General features: G+C 37.2%; 1 long non-coding RNA gene across 2 annotated transcripts in view; it reads left to right on the top strand.

The window, feature by feature from the left end:
* LOC109026206 (uncharacterized) overlaps positions 1-17,816 on the top strand; it is a 235,948-nt gene that overhangs the window by 107,767 nt on the left and 110,365 nt on the right. Inside the window, exon 1 of one of the 2 annotated variants that reach the window (XR_008678568.2) lies at positions 15,852-16,110. The exons of the other annotated variant lie outside the window; for it this stretch is intronic. This is a non-coding gene — a long non-coding RNA (uncharacterized lncRNA). Of the gene's footprint in view, positions 1-15,851; positions 16,111-17,816 lie in introns of those variants that run through there. 2 annotated transcript variants of the gene reach the window in all.

The raw sequence follows: 17,816 nt of genomic DNA, 5'->3' as shown, positions 1-17,816 counted from the left end.
TTAACCATGTAATGGAAAACAGCCTTGCATGGGGAGTTTCTTGTGTAATAATAACAGAACTAAAAGAAATGAAAATTAAATAATTACCCTTTACCAAGTAACTGCCATGGACCAAGCCCTGTGATAGGGGTGGAAGTGGTGTGATTTTTCTTTTTTTTTTTTTTTTTTTGAGAGAGGAGTCTCACTCTGTTGCCCAGGCCGGAGTGCAGTGGCGTGATCTGCAACCTCTGCCTCCTGGGTTCAAGCTATTCTCCTGCCTCAGCCTCCCAAGTAGCTGGGACTACAGGCGCCCGTCACCATGCCCAGCTAATTTTTGTATTTTTAGTAGAGACAGGGTTTCACCACGTTGGCCAGGATGGTCTTGATCTCTTGACCTCATGATCCACCTACCTCCACCTCCCAAAGTGCTGGGATTACAGGCGTGAGCCACCGCGCCTGGCCGGAAGTGGTATGATCTCTAATCCTCACAACAACCGTAAAACAGCTGTGATATTAAAACAGTCTCAATTTTACATATGAAACATAGAAATAGGCACAGATTTCTTTTTTCTTTTTTTCATGTACTCTTATTATTATTATTATTATTATACTTTAAGTTCTAGGGCACATGTGCACAACATGCAGGTTTGTTACATAGGTATACATGTGCCATGTTGGTGTGCTGCACCCATTAACTCGTCATTTACATTAGGTATTTCTCCTAATGCTATCCCTCCCCCAGCCTCCGACCCCACAACAGGCCCCAGTGTGTGATGTTCCCCACCCTGTGTCCAAGTGTTCTGATTGTTCAATTCCTACCTATGAGTGAGAACATACGGTGTTTGGTTTCCTGTCCTTGCGATAGTTTGCTCAGAATGATGGTTTCCAGCGGCACAGATTTCTTAAATAAGTTAGCTATAGTCACCTAGCTAGAAGATGGAAAAGCCTAACATTGAAGCTGATGGGTCTATGACATACATCTTTCATCTCTTTGTGCCTTAAATTTTATGGCATTTATTTTTGCTACGGTAGTTTGTTTCTCCACTCATCAACTGTTGTTTCGGTTTATTTTATTATGTAGCCCAAATGTGGACCCTTTCTTAGATGTCAAGTTAAAAATTTTTGCTCCTTGGAAATAATATTAAGAACTTTGTTAAGTTATAATCAAAAGTATTTTTTACCATCTTTCATATTAAAAAGCAATCACATCCTTTATTATAAACTTTTAAAAGTCTGTTTCCAGATCAGCAAATGTGAATTTCAGACAAATGTGCTGTGGAAGGCATACTAATAGCCCCCCAAAGATGTTTATATCTAATCCCTGGTACCAGTGAATATGCTAGGTTACTTGGGAAAAGAGACTTTACAGCTGTTGTTAAATTGATGACCTTTAGATGGGAAGATTATCTATGGGTGGGCCTAATGTAAACACAAGAATCCTTACAAGAAGAAAATACCAGCACAAGAGGAGGTCACAGTCACAGAAGGATTCAATGATGCTACTCTGATGCCTTTGAAAATGTGGGAAGGACCCAGGAGCCAACGAATGCAGGCAGCCTCTAGAAACGAAAAAGTAAAAAGAAACTGATTCTCCTCCAGAGCCCCCAAAAGGAATGCAGCCCTGTCAACACCTTGATTTTATACCTAGTAAGCCCTGTTTCAAACTTCTGACTTCCAGAAAGGGAAGATAATACATTTGTATTGTTTTGGGTAATATGTTGTAGTAATATATGAAACTAATACAAATGCAATTGATTTAATTTTAATTCTAGATGTGGAATCAGGCTTCAATTTGAGCCTTTTCTGCTCAGTGGGAGCCCAGAAATTCTATGTAGAAGATTCTTAAGGCCAGCAAGGTGACTGAAATGGGGTGGTGCTGTGAGAGTATACTGAGTTGCCTTCATATAGCAAATCACTTTTCTTTTTTAAATTAAAATGAAGCCACTGTTTCTTCCCCCTATTTATTTATTTATTTACTTACTTACTTACTTATTTTTGCTTTGAGTTTATCTTACTAGCTTCTTGATTTGGGGGACAGTAAAATCATACCTAACTTTCTTCCTGACTAAAGGGTGTTACGAGTATATAATTTGGTAATGTATGAACTCCTGGTAGAGTAGTTAGTATACAGTAGGCTGCCCAAAATTGATAGTGATTCTACAAAGTATGTCATATTCTTTAAAGATTCTAAAAGTACGTCGTTCATGACTCCAGGATTGTTGTGGGTATATTGAGAGGTAGTCAGTCACAAAACATGATATGAACTCTGAAGTACTATGCACGTTTTAGTTTCCTTATTACATTATCAATAAACTGGATGCAAAATATCGAAACACACATCCATGCAGCAAATGACACTTACTTTAGTGATCAAATGGTCACTGTTAATGATTTGCTTCTTCCTCACCAATCTTGTCCCTGAACATCTAGGCCTAGAAAGTTTTCCTTTGACCATCTTGCTGGGCTTTTCTGCTTGGGTCCTAGGCCCTGCTTCCTTGTGATCTGGGAAAGCAGTCCAGAGACTGTTTTATCAGGTGCAATCCTAGCTGATTGATTCCCAAGTCTCTGAAGTTAAAAAATAAATAAAAAATGCTTCCTCTAACTCAGTCTCAATTGTGACTCGTTTTTATGCTGCTCAGTAGAAAGGACATCAACTACCATTCTATTTACTACCTCTACGAGATCAATTGTTTTTTAGCTCCCACATATGAGTGAGAACATGTGATATTGTCTTTCCGTGCCTGACAGATCACCTAACATAATGTCCTCCAGTTCTATCCATGTTGCTGCAAATGACAGGATTACCTCCTTTTTTATGGCTAAATAATATTTTGTTGTGTATGCATACCACATTTTCTCTATCCATTCATCCATTGATGGACATTTTGGGATTGGTTAATGAGTACAAAAATACAATTAGATAGGAAGAATAAGATCTAGTCTTTGGTAGCACAATTGGGCAATTATAGTTAACTAATTTATTGTATATTTTGAAATATCTAGAAGCAAAGATGAGATGGGGCAAGGACCCCTCATAGGGGCCTGCTGCTGCCCCTACTGAAGTATAAGAATAAAGGAAAATATTGAGTGTCTTCAAGGGAAATTTCAGGCACCTAGGAAGCCTTGAGAAGTAAATGAACAACCTGAGAAACAAGAAGGTAATAGTAGCTGTTGTTTTGTTTTAAGAAACAATAGCCACAGAAATTAGAGTCACTAGATGTTTGATTCCCTATGGAAACTAAAGATAACATCTTAATATATGTCTCTGAGTTGTCTCTCAGAAACCCAGACCCCACCAGATGGATCCACTGGCATGTAGACCTCAGATAAGAGGGAAGTAAGGACTAGAGTCTCGACCACTGTTCTTTGTTTTAAATTTCTTCCTTAGGGGCCTAGAGGAAGTCATACCCACAGGCCAGACTTAACATTTCTTTCTGCTGACCCAAAATTTTTTAACAAAGCTTTTCTCCCTTAATCAATTGCAAATCAGAAAGTCTTTGAATCTACCTATGACCCGAAAACCCCCACTTCAAGATACCCTGCCTTTTTAGGACAATCCAATGTATAGCCTCCAGGTATTGATTTATGACTTTGCCTGTAACCTCTGCCTCCCTGCCTTTAGAAGTCCTTACATGTAAGCCATCAGGGAGGTCAAGTCTTAAGCATGACCTGTCTGATTCTCCTTGCTTGACACCCTGAAAATAAATACTTTCCTTTTTCCTACTGCAAAACTTTGGTGTTGGATGTTTGGCTTTACTGCACCAGGCAAATGGATGTCAGTTCATTTCGGTAACAAAGATTTGGAATGTTCCCAACATAAAGAAATGGTAGGTTTTTGAGGTGATGGACAACCCAATTAGCCAGATTTGATCATTATCCATTGTATACTTGTATCAAAATATCACATGCACCCCATTATATGTACAACTATTATGTATACATAAAACTTATAAATAAATAATGAAGAGAAAGAACATTAACTGTGGAATCTGATAGACCAAAATTGCGTCTGCGTTTTCTCACTAGCTAGCTGCATAGCCTTGTGTAAATTGTCTTAACCTTTCTGAACCTTAGTTTTCTAATCCATGAAATGTGAATCATAACGCCTACCTGCAGTTTTTCTGTGATGTTTAATTGAGATAACATATGTAATGCATCTAGGATGGGGACTTGACCTTAGCAGGCATCCAAATATGGCCTATATTTTGCAAAATTGTTCAGGGATTTGAAGCACTAGAAACAACGTTGAATTAGTTTTCAACATTGAAAACTGTTTCTCTGGAGCCTTAGTTTGACTAATTCTATGTAAGTTCAAAGGGTAAAATTGGGAACCTAGAATTAACAATGTATGTTTTCAATCTTAAAAGAGGCAATTTTTTCTTTTTGTTTTGTTTTTTTGTTTGTTTGTTTTTTGTGGTATTATGGAGATATAGTGGTCAGAGTTCAAAGGACTGGTCTAAATTTCCAGAAAGGCCAAGATTCCCTTGTCAAGCACAGTTGCATTTTTAATGAGTATTTCAATTTGCCTTGCCACGTAACCATTTTCTCTACTGTGAGATTAACTTCAATTAAAGTCTTTTGTGGCTATGTTCTTTCTTAGATTTTTCCGTCTAATTGGTCTCCATGCATTTCTTCTGCATTAGCACTAATTTACTTGTGCCTATGATTGCAGTCAGAACAAAGCTGAACTTTTGAATTTTAGCTATGAGTCTTTTCATCCTAGATATTTTAGAAATTTAATTTATTATTAAGCCACAGAAAGCAAAACCCTGTAAAAATTTATATGATGGTTATAACTGACTTGGTTCCTTTCCTAGAGCTGAAAGGTTTAGAGAAACTCAACATCTTAAATATTGATTATACAGGATTCATCGTTTTCTCTCTCTCATAGGAAATGAAGGCTTCTGGGCAAGAGAAAATGCACTGCAGTGTTGTACAAGTCTCTAATATTGATTGTGGTTAAGGGTTGTAAAGTATTGACTACATGGATTTAAAGTCTTATGGACAATGAATACTCACACTTCTGTCTTGAAGTGAAAGAGAGAAGAAATAGAAAGTGGGTCACTGAAGATTGCTGAAAGTGCCAATTAGTGACCCTAGTCATTACTTCCCGTAAAGTAGGAAAACCTAAAGAGCCCTGTAGATTGGATTCATAGGGCTTTGGGGTACCATCAAACAAGGTGCAATTGCTGCTTTACTTCATAAAGATAATAAGCATTCAGGAACCATGAAGAGGGGAAAATAAACTATGAAAAAAGATTATATAGACATCAAGGAGATGTTACCAAGGAGACCAGAGTGCAAAGCAATAAGACAGGGTGTTTACTGGGGTCTTAGGAATTGCAATTCAGGAGACCAGATGCAACTAGAAGGCAAGTTGTGTCCCAAAGAAAGGAAGGAGAATGGGAACTTTTAACACAGTGCTAAAAGTGATCGCATAAGTTATTTTGAAAGAATTATCAAAATAATACCTGACTCCATAGTTCATTGGTTGTCACTGCTCAGGAGTTGCAGCAGTGGCAAAAGTCAGCCGTTTTCCAGGATGTTGTGGTCATGGCAGTTTGGCCCACTTCAAAGGTTTAAGACAAGCTCCTGCTGAGACAACCAAGTAAAAAGGGGTCCCCAGAGAATCGCCAACTAGCCTGCACACTGTGAGGATGGGGTGGAGCCTCAGGAAATTCCTGACATTTGCAGTGGGGAGGAGCCTGGCCTCTCCTGTTCCTGGATAGTAACTTGGAATTTAATCCATTGAAGTGGAGAGCCTGTTAGCAGGACTCCATCTCACTTTGCTGAGTTGTATTTCCTTCTTCCTTTTCACTTGATAAACTCCACTCCTCACCCTTCTGTGTGTCTGCGAGCCTAATCTTTCCTGGTCATGTGACAAGAACTGGTTTCTTCCTACAACACTGCTTTACAAGGTTGCAGATCATGCAGGTGGTCTTCCTAGAATGGTTTCTTGACCCCATTTTAGAGCTCTAAACCAGAATGACAACATTTTTTACATTACATTTCACAGAGAACAGAGTGTTCTCAAGTATGGAGGAAGAAAAAGTGGTGTCTTTATGAAGAGATGGACCTTTGAGCTTCTGAAATCCATAGTTGGCCCTCCAGGTGTGTAAGGCATTATAAATAATATATGGACATGTGTTTATAACATTGGAATGAGGTTGGGTAACATCTGAAAAGACATTCTTAATTTGTTGGCATAAATAAAACAAGCACCATGTTGGTTTTCATTTATACCTCCTCAATTAGGAGGTAATAGTTTATACTATACTTTTTAATAGTTAGGTAATGTGTAGGCTTTTCAACCTGTTGACCTGTAATATCCCTGTATTATAACTTGTATATATTTACAATGTCACTGTAATATCATTTGTAGTATAATGTGAGGTCCTATTTAAATAAAGTAAGATATAGAGAAAAGGAACAAGATGGGATTTTTAAATTGATGAGAACCTCATTCAGTATGCTTGTTCCACAGTTGGAGAACTCTGTACACTGAAGTAGTTAAGTGACCTACCAAAGAGGAAGTAAGGTGAGTGGCAGAGCTGCCATTAGAGCTCAGGCTTTAAAATCTACAATCCAAAGCCCTTAGACTACACTTACTGGAAATACTTCAGTGTAAGCATAGAAATCTTTGTGATATCTTTAAAAACATGCATTAATTGAGCAGATCATTATGTTTCACTGTTCCCTGTGAGCATAATAGACAAAGATCCCTGCCCTCCTAAAGCTTAGATCCTAGTGGAAAGAGATAGACAATGAACACAGAAGCGTGTAAATATGTTACATGTCAGATTGTGATGAGTGTTATGAAGGGTGATAAAGTCGTAAAGGGAAGAAGGGAGATTTTGAGCAAAATCTGAGCAAGTTGAGGCCTTTAGGGAATATATATTTCAGAAAGAAAAACAAAAGTTTCTAAAGAAAAAAACCTACTTAGTAAATTTGAGCAATTGCAGGGAGAACAGTGTAACTGGACCAGAGTGAATATGAAGAATGACAAGAGATGGAGACAGAGATAACACAGAGCTAGATTATATGGAACTTTATAGGCAATTTTAAGGAAATTTGGGGCTTTGTTTGATGTGATGCTTTGTTTTATGTGTCAATTTGAGCAGGCTATAGTATCTAATTATTTAATGAAACACTAATCTAGGTGCTATTGTGGAGTTATTCTAGATGTGATTAACATCTACAATCAGCTGACTTTAAGTACAGGAGATTATCCTTGATCATACTGAAACAGGAGAGTTCTCTGCTCCCTGACTCCCCTCTCAGGATGTGTGACAGAAGTGTTGCTCATCTGTTTGGCCGCCACTGCTCAAACCCCTTACAGGAGGGGTAGCATGCAAATGGGCAGGTGCAGGAGCCAGGGCAAATGTGTCTGGGGTCCAGCCCTATGGTGGCATCTAGGGATGTGGGTATGTGACTCTCAAAGCCCCAGTAGGTGTGCTACCATGTTCTTTCATCTCTGCCATCCACAGATGGCTTAAGTGTTAACCAGTGCCCTCTTGGTACCTGGGTTCTTGTCTGGTGTCCAGGAAGAATCAGGTCACACATGGACTTGAAAGATAGTGAATATGGGGATTTTATTGGATGATGGAGTTGGCTCTTAATGGGATGGGTGGGGAACTGGAAAGGGGATGGGGTGGGAAGTTGATCTTCCTCTGGAGTTTGGCTGTTCCACAGCTGACCTCCTCTCTGACTGTCTCCAGCTGAACTCCTCTCGACGTTCAGACTCTTCTCTCCTTCTCTGCTGAGCTGCTTCTCTGCCTCTCTGCTCTTCTGTACATCTGTTCATCTGCTCGTCTGCTCATGGACCCTGGAGTGTGGGGTTTATATGGGTACAGGATAGGTAAGTGTGGTGGGCCAAAGGGCAACATTCAGTCATGAAAACAGGAATGCTTGTTCCCATTTAGGGCTGTGGGTTTCCAGGCTTAGGGGCAAGGCCTTTGCTGGGGAACTGCCCTCTTTTACCCAGTATTTCCATTTCCTGTCCGTATCAATATGGTGGGTCTCCAGGATGAAAAGGCCTTAAGAGCAAAAATTGAGATTTCCTGGAGGTGAAGAAATTCTGGCTCAAAACTACAACATTGACTTTTGCCTGATTTCTAGCGCATCAGAGTGTCCTTTAGATTTCAGACTTACCAGCCCCCATAATCACATGAGCCAATTCCTTAAAGTCTCTCTCTCTGTATTATCTATCTATCTATCTATCTATCTATCTATCTATCTATCTATCTATCTATCATCTATCTATCTATCTATCTATCTATCTATCTATCTATCTATCTATCTATCATCTCCTACTGGTTCAATGTTCTGGAGAACCCTGAATGGTACATGTGAGATGGGAAACTCTTCTAGGGTTTTGACCAGAGAAGAAATATGGTGTTGCTTAGGTTAAGAATAAGCTGTGGAGGTTCAAGGCTGGAAGCAAGTGACTAGTCAAGAGTGCTGTAAAAACTCAGGGGAGGAATGATGGTAGCTTTGCACTAGGGTAGTAGCAATGGAGGTCGTAAAAAATTGCAGATTCTGAATATAATTGAAGTTAAGTCAACAGGGTTTGATGACAGATTGATGGGGAGTATAAAAACAAGAAGTAACAAAATTAAGATTTTTAGCTGCAAGTAGAAAAATGAGGTTGCCAGGGACTGAATTGGGGGTTTTAAAAGATCAATTTTCATGAAGGGAGAAGGCCAAGATTCAGTTTGTACATGGCAAATTTGAAATACCCATTAAACATCCAACTGTAGATGGGGAGTAAGCAGCTGGACAAAACATTCCAAAGTTTTCTGAGAGATCTAGACATAAGATACAATATGGAGATCCTCTGAATATAGATAATATTGTAGCTTTGAGAGTAGCTGAGATATTTTAGTAAGTGTATAGATAGAAAAAGAAATACTATCCCGGGACTTGAACCTGAGTACTCCAACATTAGAAATATATAAGATGGGGAGAAAACAGCAAGAGACTGAGATAAGGCAGCTAATGTGATGAGAGGAGAACCAAGGAAGAGGGAGACCTAGAAGATAGGTGAAGAAGGCATTTGAGAAAATATCAACTATGACAAATTCTGTTTATAGGTTAAGATGAGAACTGAAAATTGATTGTTGATGCCCTTCACCAGAGCTGTTTCAGTGTAGTAGAAACAAAAGCTTGATTGGTGAGGAAGAGAAGAGAGAAAGTAGACAGAGATATGCTATATTCTAGTAAACAGCAATATTCTATATGCTTTTAGGAAGTTGTTTCTCTTGAAAGGAAGATAAAACATCACATTTCTATACTGATGTGGATAATTTAGTTGGGAGTGAAATTTATGGCAGAAGAAAGGAGAGCATTGCTGAAGCTCCATCCTTAAGGAAATGAGAGGGGAGGGGAACCAGAACATCGGTGGGAGATTTGGCTTATAGAGGAGATAAGGCGGTTCATCTATGGCAATGGGAGGGAAGGCAGTTCCTTTAATGGCAATGGGAATGGAAGCGTACATATAAGGGTTCAAATGTAGGCAGGTTGCAGAAACGGAAATGGGAGCATGTAAAAAACTTCTGATGGCCTTGTTCTTCTAAATGACAGAAAATAAGACCATAAGCTGAGAGTGAGCACACATGAGGAGGTGTTAAAATTTGAGCCAACAGAATACTGATGTAGTCATCCAAGTGTGGAGAGTAAAAATACAAGGAAAATGTGGCAGATAGAAGGACGACTGTAGTCTTCTCGCAGAGATGTTGGCTTCTGTCTCTACTATTGAAGATGAATGTGGAAAATTGGTACATTTTCCTTTAAGTGGATATATTTTATTTTGCTGATTTGTAAGGAAACAGCAAATTGAAGCCAGAATTAGAATGAGTTCTGGTAAATGCAATTAAAGGTAAAATTTCCTCAGATTTGTTATACCTCTAAAAATTGTGTTAATTTCTAAAATGCCACTAAAACTTTATGGTCATGTATTTAAGCCCAATATGATAGAACTAAACCTCAATATAGCAATTAGGATCTCTTCCAAACCCCAAGCCAGAAGTTAGTTTGGGAGATGTTGGTGGCAGGAAACCAATATCACTGAAGACATCAGAAGACATTAAGTCTCATTCAGGCTCATGATTGTGAAAATGTCATTTGTTATAATTAAGTCCAACACTATATTTCTGGGAACAATTTGTAGTGGGAATTTTTACATTCACATGCATAAAACAATACAGGAGGTTTGGGGAAAATGTATCCTTAGTTATCATATTTTCCAGTGATATGATGTCAATACTCTCAAATATGAGAGTCATCAAAGAACAAGTTTTGGCAGGAGTCTTTGAAGATAATGCTTCCTTTAGTACATTGCCAAACTTCTCCTTTAAAAACGAAAGAACAACTTATAATTATTTGTGACACTTGTGAAATGATAATGGAAGCTTTGAATAGTTTTGCTCAGAATTCACACCTATTCAATTCCACATAGAGTTGTTAAAATAAATGAGAAATACAGCCTCAAGAACAAAGATACATGAATTCAGACAGAGCAATCTAAGAAAATAGGGTTTTCTTTTTAAATTTTCATTTGAATGACACTAAGAAAACCAAACTCTTTTAAAAGTAATCATTGGTGTTTACTAAAACACATTTTTCACTGTGCTGAACATACGCCCTTGAGGTAAAAATATTTTTCTTTGCCAAAACCTTGAGAAAGTTATAATTGACTAATAATTCTCTGCTTTGGAAGAAACACAACCATCAATATCAAAGCTTGTATAATCATTACAACTTTTGCTGTAAAATAGTGAGATTCTTAACTAAATTTTAGAGGCATGATATTATCATTTTGGAGTCTTTTCTTCATTGTATTCTTTCTGGAAGAAAACATTATAGTTCGTCTTTGATGAATAGAGCTTACATTATGTTCCTAAGAGATAGTGATGTTTTTTACGGTGGCGGCTGTCGATGTGTGCTGCTTAGATTTTTCTTCCAGGAAGAACTTGCATATTCACCTGAAAGAAGTGCAGTTAGCTGACAGCTTCCAGCTGTTAGCACCTTCAGGATTCACCTCAGCTTTCAAGCCAAGACAATGATCTTTCTGGGCAGCCCCCAGCCAATTACTGGATGGGGATACTCTAGACCTGGCCATTTCTGCCCGACATGGGACTCCTCTCATGGGTACTCATTGTTCTGGAGCTCCAGACTCATTGCTCTGGTTGTAGATCTGTATTACAGGCTGAAAGCTTTCAATGGTCAGTTCAGCTTCTTCTGCTTTTTATCTTTCACGGATGTTACCTCTATCCTCCCTGCCCCCCATGAGCTCCTTGCACTCCAGTCAAAACTCTATCTCAATGTTTTCTTCCGATGGACTCAATTGACAGTAATCCCCCTCAAATGTGTTGGGCCAAGTACTGTGCTATTAATACATGCTGGGAATACAAACGTCACTTAACACATGTTTTCTATCCTAAAAAGCTCACAAACTAATTGGGAAGCAAGCACCCACTATAAGCATAAAGTACAAAGGAGTCAACATAATTATGAAGCTATGGAGTTGTACTGGTCTTCAATTGCTTTGTGACAAATCACCAGAAACTGAGCACCTTAAAACAGCACGTATGTAGTATCTTGGAGTTCTGTAAGTTATATGTCTCAGCAAGCTTGATTGAAGTGTCTTCTTAGGGTCTCACAAGGCCAAAAATCAAGGTATCAGCCAGTCTGGGCTCTTATCTGGAAGGTCTGGGAGAGAATCCACTTCCCAGCTCATTCAAGTTTCTCGCAGGATCTAGTTCCTTGTGATGGTACAGTAGGCCTGAGGTTTCTGTTTCCTTGTTGGCTGTCAGCTGGGGGTCACTCTGGCTTCTAGAGGCCCGCCCTGTTCTTTATCATGTGGTCCCATGCCATTTCTTTAAGTCAGCAATGATGCTTTGAATCCTTCCCATTCTTGGACTCTCACTGACTTCCTCTTCTGCCACCAGCAAGAGAAAACTCTTTGCTATTTAAAGGGCTCATGTGACTGGATTATGTCCCACCTAGATAATCTCTTCTTTTATTAACTCACAGTCAACTAATTAGTAACTTTAACTACATTTGCAAAATTACTTATATTAATTAACATAATCTGAATGAATTCTTATCATATTCACAGTCCTGGGAATTAGGCAGAAAATCTTGTGGGATCATATTAGGATTGTGCCTACCATAGAAGCACAGAAAAAGGGTTCAGGATGATGACGCTGAGAAGGCAGAAACTTCCAGGGGGAGATGATTGTTGACCTGAATTTTTAAAAAATAGCAAGAAGGTCAAATGGGGGCAGTTTTAGCCAAGAGTTAGTTGGAGGTTTGAAACAGTGTAGGGTGTGCCGGGATATATAAGTAGAACTATTGCTGAAGACTACTCATAGAATGTCCCAAAATTTTAAGCTTAGAGATTAGGGTTGGTTGTTGGGAAACCATAAGAGGATTTTAAGCAGGTGATTGACATGTGTGTTGGAGAGTGATTTGGCACAACATAGAAGGTAGATTTTACAGAGTATCACTAGAGGTGGAGATCAAATAGAAGCCATAAAATGTATGCATCTGAGAGAGAGTGATTGCCTAAATCAGTACATTTGCACTAGGAAGGGCCTAATGTGGAAAAGGAGAAGACTGTTTTTAATTTAGAAGGTAAATTTTGTAGCACTTAGTGATGGACTGCAAATGGAAAATGCTAGAGAAGAGGCACTCTGTGGTGACTTTTGGCTTAGGAGACTGTAGGTGGAGCATCTATACATTGATTTGGGGATGAAATCAGGATAGACAGATTGAAGGGAGGGGAGAGAAGTGGGATGATGAGTAATTGAATACTGGAAGTGTTGAATCTGAAGCAGTTGTGGAACATCCACATCATCAACTTTTCTCTTTCTACTGAATCAGCATAAAAGCATCCTCTTCTATTTCCATTAAATACAAAACAAGAAAACGTCCCTGAATCCCTCATTGCTCTCCAGCTACCAGCTTATATTTTCTTCTTCTTCATCCCTAAACTGCTTCCACGTATCATCTCTTTTCATTCACTTTCCTTTTACTTTTCAATGCTTCTTTAGCTTTGCTTCCTATTTCACCTACCTACTCCATTGAAATTGCTTTGTCAAGGTCAGAGGTAGCTTTCCTGTTGCCATTGTCCTCAATTTACTCAGTGACCCAGCAGCATTTGATAGAATTGACCTGCTACTTAAATCCACAAATTGACTTAGCAGTACATAGTGCAGGCCTAAAAAATGAGAAAGAATAATCACACACGAAGTTCACTGTAGCATAATGAAAATAACACTTAAACACAACCATTTATTTATGGCATAGTCTCATTGTGTTTTCTAGTCAGAAAGTTGCTAGATGACGAGTAAGTGGGTGCAGCGCACCAGAATGGCACATGTATACATATGTAACTAACCTGCACAATGTGCACATGTACCCTAAAACTTAAAGTATAATAAAAAAAAAAAAAGAAAAAAAAAAGAAAGTTAAAATATTATGCTGGGCAGTTCAAACTATATTCATCAAAATTATGTCGTTTTTTTCCTAACTTAGAAGAATATTTTCTTATATCAAAAGTTAAAGTCTTTGCCTATACTTGGATCTTGCTCTCCTTTCAAACATGCCTGAAGAGGTGAAAAATGTTATCAAGTTTTCAAAACAGGCTAGTCAGAGTCAGAGGCAGAGGCAGAGGCAGAGGTGAGAGTGAAACTGGTTTTGAGGTCAAGTAATCCATTGTTTTCACTGTTCCACAAATTTTGTTCTCACTTTCTTTTTCACTTAGAACTTCATGTAAAGATACTTACCAAATTTCCATTTATTATTTAAATCATTATGAAACATTGCAGACATGCAGAATTACATAAAGGATAGACAGATAAATAGAATATGCATATTCCCACTATTTAAGAAGTAAAATAATCAATTTTTTCCTGTAGAGGAAACTGTCACGCCTCTGAGCCCAAGCTAAGCCATCATATCCCCTGTGACCTGCACATACACATCCAGATGGCCGGTTCCTGCCTTAACTGATGACATTCTACCACAAAGGAAGTGAAAATGGCCTGTTCCTGCCTTAACTGATGACATTATCTTGTGAAATTCCTTCTCCTGGCTCATCCTGGCTCAAAAGCTCCCCTACTGAGCACCTTGTGACCCCCACTCCTGCCCGCCAGAGAACAACCCCCCTTTTTCCTTTACCTACCCAAATCCTATAAAACAGCCCCACCCCTATCTCCCTTCGCTGACTCTTTTCGGACTCAGCCTGCCTGCACCCAGGTGATTAAAAGCATTATTGCTCACACAAAGCCTGTTTGGTGGTCTCTTCACAGGGACGCGCATGAAAGAAACTATTAATACAATTTTAATATTTATCAATCTCATTTATTTCTTTACATTTTTGCTAAATGTGTATGTATTCCTATGTAGTATATAGACTCATTTTGAATGTTTCCATTTCTATATAAATGAAATCACTGAGTATATAGGTCTTTGCCTAACATATTTGTGATTTATCCATAATGAATTTTCAGTTGCTAAGAATTCATTTTCACTGTCATTTAACTTATGATATATGATAATGTCAAATTTTATTTACCTGTTCTTTTGATAAACATTTAAGTTGTTAATATATTTTTCTATTGTTGCTATTTTAAAAGTGTCTCCTTATGAAAGTGTATGATCATTTCTTTGCTCCATATAGCTATAAACGTGCTTTCTGAGTAGCAGGTATAATAAACTCATCAGATTTGCTAGATATTGCTAAATGCTCTTAGTAGTTGCCTTCCCCAGTGGAATAAAAAAAATCTTATTTATTATTCTTATCAAAACACTATTTTCAGAGATTTGAAGTAATATCTAAAGTTAGTTTTCATTTGCACTTCCCTCTTTGCTACTGAGATTGAGCATCTATTCACATTTAATATTTACCAGTTTATTTACCTTTTTTATCTACTGCCTGTTCATATCTTTTGACATTTTATACTAGATTAATTTTTATTTTTCTTTATTGATTTGTAGAAATCCTTCATCTAATCTGGCAAACACATGTGGCAGGTACTGTTACCTGCTTACTCAATACCCATGTAATTTACCATGTTCTCTAAAACTGTCATTATGACTCTTAGAAATTTGTTTTCCATGCTAATTTTATAATGAGCTTGCTATACTATAAAAAATGAAAACAAAACAAAACATTGGTGAAACATCGTTTGAGTTATGTTGAATGCATAGATTAATTTTGAGGAAACTGCCATCTTCACAATATTGAATTTCCATGTCTTTGAAATTATCTCTACTTATTTACATCTTTAATTTTTCTTCAATAAAATATGTTAAATGCTGTGCATCATTATGACACCCATTTTTTAAATTTATTTCAAGATAATTTTTACTTTTGGAAGTTATTCTGAATTAAATACTTTAAAAATTTATTTTATGGACCAGTTTGTTGCTGAAGTATTGACATTAAACTAATTTTGTTTGTTGGTCTGTTATAAAGCAATCTTGCTAAAATTATTGGTTATAATAATTGTTAAGTCTCTTGATTTTGTTATGTAGAGCATCATATTCTGGCAAATAATGCCAGATTTGTTTCTTGCTTTAGAAATTTCCTATTATTTATTTCATGCTGTGCTTGCTGGCTAGATCCATAAAACAATTTAAAAAAAGACTGATAAGTACCTTTGTTTTGTTTCTGATTTTAAAGATATTATACCTAATATTTCATTATTAAGTGTAATGTTTCTTTATTCTTTTGATATATCTGGTTCAAGAACTTTCTATTCCTAGATTCCTAGAGTTTTTAATCATAAATGAGCAGTGAATTTTAAGAAAGTCTTTTTCTGTTACTGAGATACACTTTTTTCTTTTTATCTATTAGTTTTATTGATTATATTAATATATTTTGTCGTGATAAACCATCCTGAATTTCTGTATTGCATGCATTTGACTTGATAATATTTTATTTAGAATGTCTGCATGTGTCTTCTTGAAGGATATTGCACTACAACTTAACCTTGCGTCCGTGTTCATGTTGGTATTTTCTTTCTAGGTTTTTCTCACCCCATAAAATATGTTATAGAGTAGTCCATCTATTTCTCCTCCATGGAAGAGTTCATCTGGTAGATTGGACTACCACTTTTCCTTGTGAGTATATTGATTACGTGTCCTTACCTGTTGTTATTTGACTTACACTCTCTCTGTCCCTGAGAGTATCCCTCGTGCATTAGCGTTGGGATTGGATACACAATTTATATGAGAAATAAATCTTTGTTGTTGCAGATCACTGACACATTTGAGATTTTTTGCAACTATAGCATAAATGAACTGACACATCATCAAAAATTAAAATTACATTTTTCTTTAATGTCTGATAGAAATCACCTACAAAATTATTTTTCTCTTTTAAATGAGATTTTTAAAAAGATATTAATTCGTTTAATAATTGTAGGTCAATGTGGGTCTTAAAAATTTATTTCTGAACCACTTTGAATAAATTTATAGTTGTCTAGAAAACTCTCCATTTTGTCTATATCTTTGTCCTAAAGTTGATATAAAATTCTACTCATTTTTAAATTTCTGCTGCCTTTACATATTCTCCCTATTTAAAAATTTCAAATGATTATTTCTTCCTTTGGTTTGTTCTTTATTAATCTTGCTATGCTTTGCTTTGTTTATTTTATTAGATTTTTTTTTTTTTTTTTTTTTTTTTGAGATGGAGTCTCTCTCTGTCGCCCAAGCTGAAGTGCAATGGTACAATCTCGGCTCACTGCAACCTTCACCTTCCAGGTTGAAGTGATTCCCCTGCCTCAGCCTCCCGAGTAGCTGGGACTACAGGCACATGCCATCACACTTGGCTAATTTTTGTATTTTTAGTAGAGACAGGGTTTTACCATGTTGGCCGGGCTGGTCTCAAACTGCGGACCTCAGGTGATCTGCCCACCTCAGCCTCCCAAAGTGCTGGGATTACAGGCTTGAGCCACCACGCCCAGCCTTTATTAGTCTTTTCAAAAAGCCAACTCTTCATTTCATATTATTTATTTAATTTCATTATCTACTCATATTTATTTTCTTTTTCTTTCTTTGTGATTATTCTTTTTTTAAACTTTATCGTTTTAGAACAGTTTTCAGTTCACAGAAAAATTGAAAAGAAGGAGGAAAGCTTTATCATTCACCCCTTTCCCCTATACATGCATGAATAGCCTCCCTCCACCATTAACAAAGTCCCCCACCAAAGTGGTACATTTGATACAGCCATTGAACCTACATTGACACACATCATTATCACCCAAAGTCCATAGTTAATATTGACTCTTGATGTTGTACATTATGTATGTTTGCACAAATGAACAATGACATGTATCCACCATTATAATATCACAGAGAGCAGTTTCATTGCATTAAAAAATTTTTCTGTTCTCCACCTATTCAACCCTGCTTCCTCTGTAACTCCTGTCAACCTACTGATCTTTTTTAATGTCTCCATCGTTTTTTCTTTTCCAGAATATCATATATTTAGAATACAGTATATAGACTTTTCAGATTGGCTTCTTTCACACATTCACTTGCTTTCCAGTTTCTTCCATTTCTTTAGAAATATCAAGTCATATAATCCATCATATCAAAAGGCCAAAGGAGAAAAAAAAATCACACGATCGTATCAATTGATGCAGAAGAAACATTTGACAAAATCCAATACCCGTTAATGATTAAAAACTCTCAGTAAACTAGGAATAGAAGGGAAATTCCTTAACTTGATAATGAATATCTGCATATTAGAACTAACATCATACTCAACAGTAAGAAACTAGAAATTTCCCCCCTAAAACCAAGAACAAGGCAAGAATGTCCCG

This window comes from Gorilla gorilla, chromosome 2, assembly GCF_029281585.2.
Source record: "Gorilla gorilla gorilla isolate KB3781 chromosome 2, NHGRI_mGorGor1-v2.1_pri, whole genome shotgun sequence".
Lineage (NCBI taxonomy): Eukaryota > Metazoa > Chordata > Mammalia > Primates > Hominidae > Gorilla > Gorilla gorilla.
Note: the sequence above shows the minus strand (reverse complement) of the source record. Positions and strands in the feature narration are given on the sequence as shown.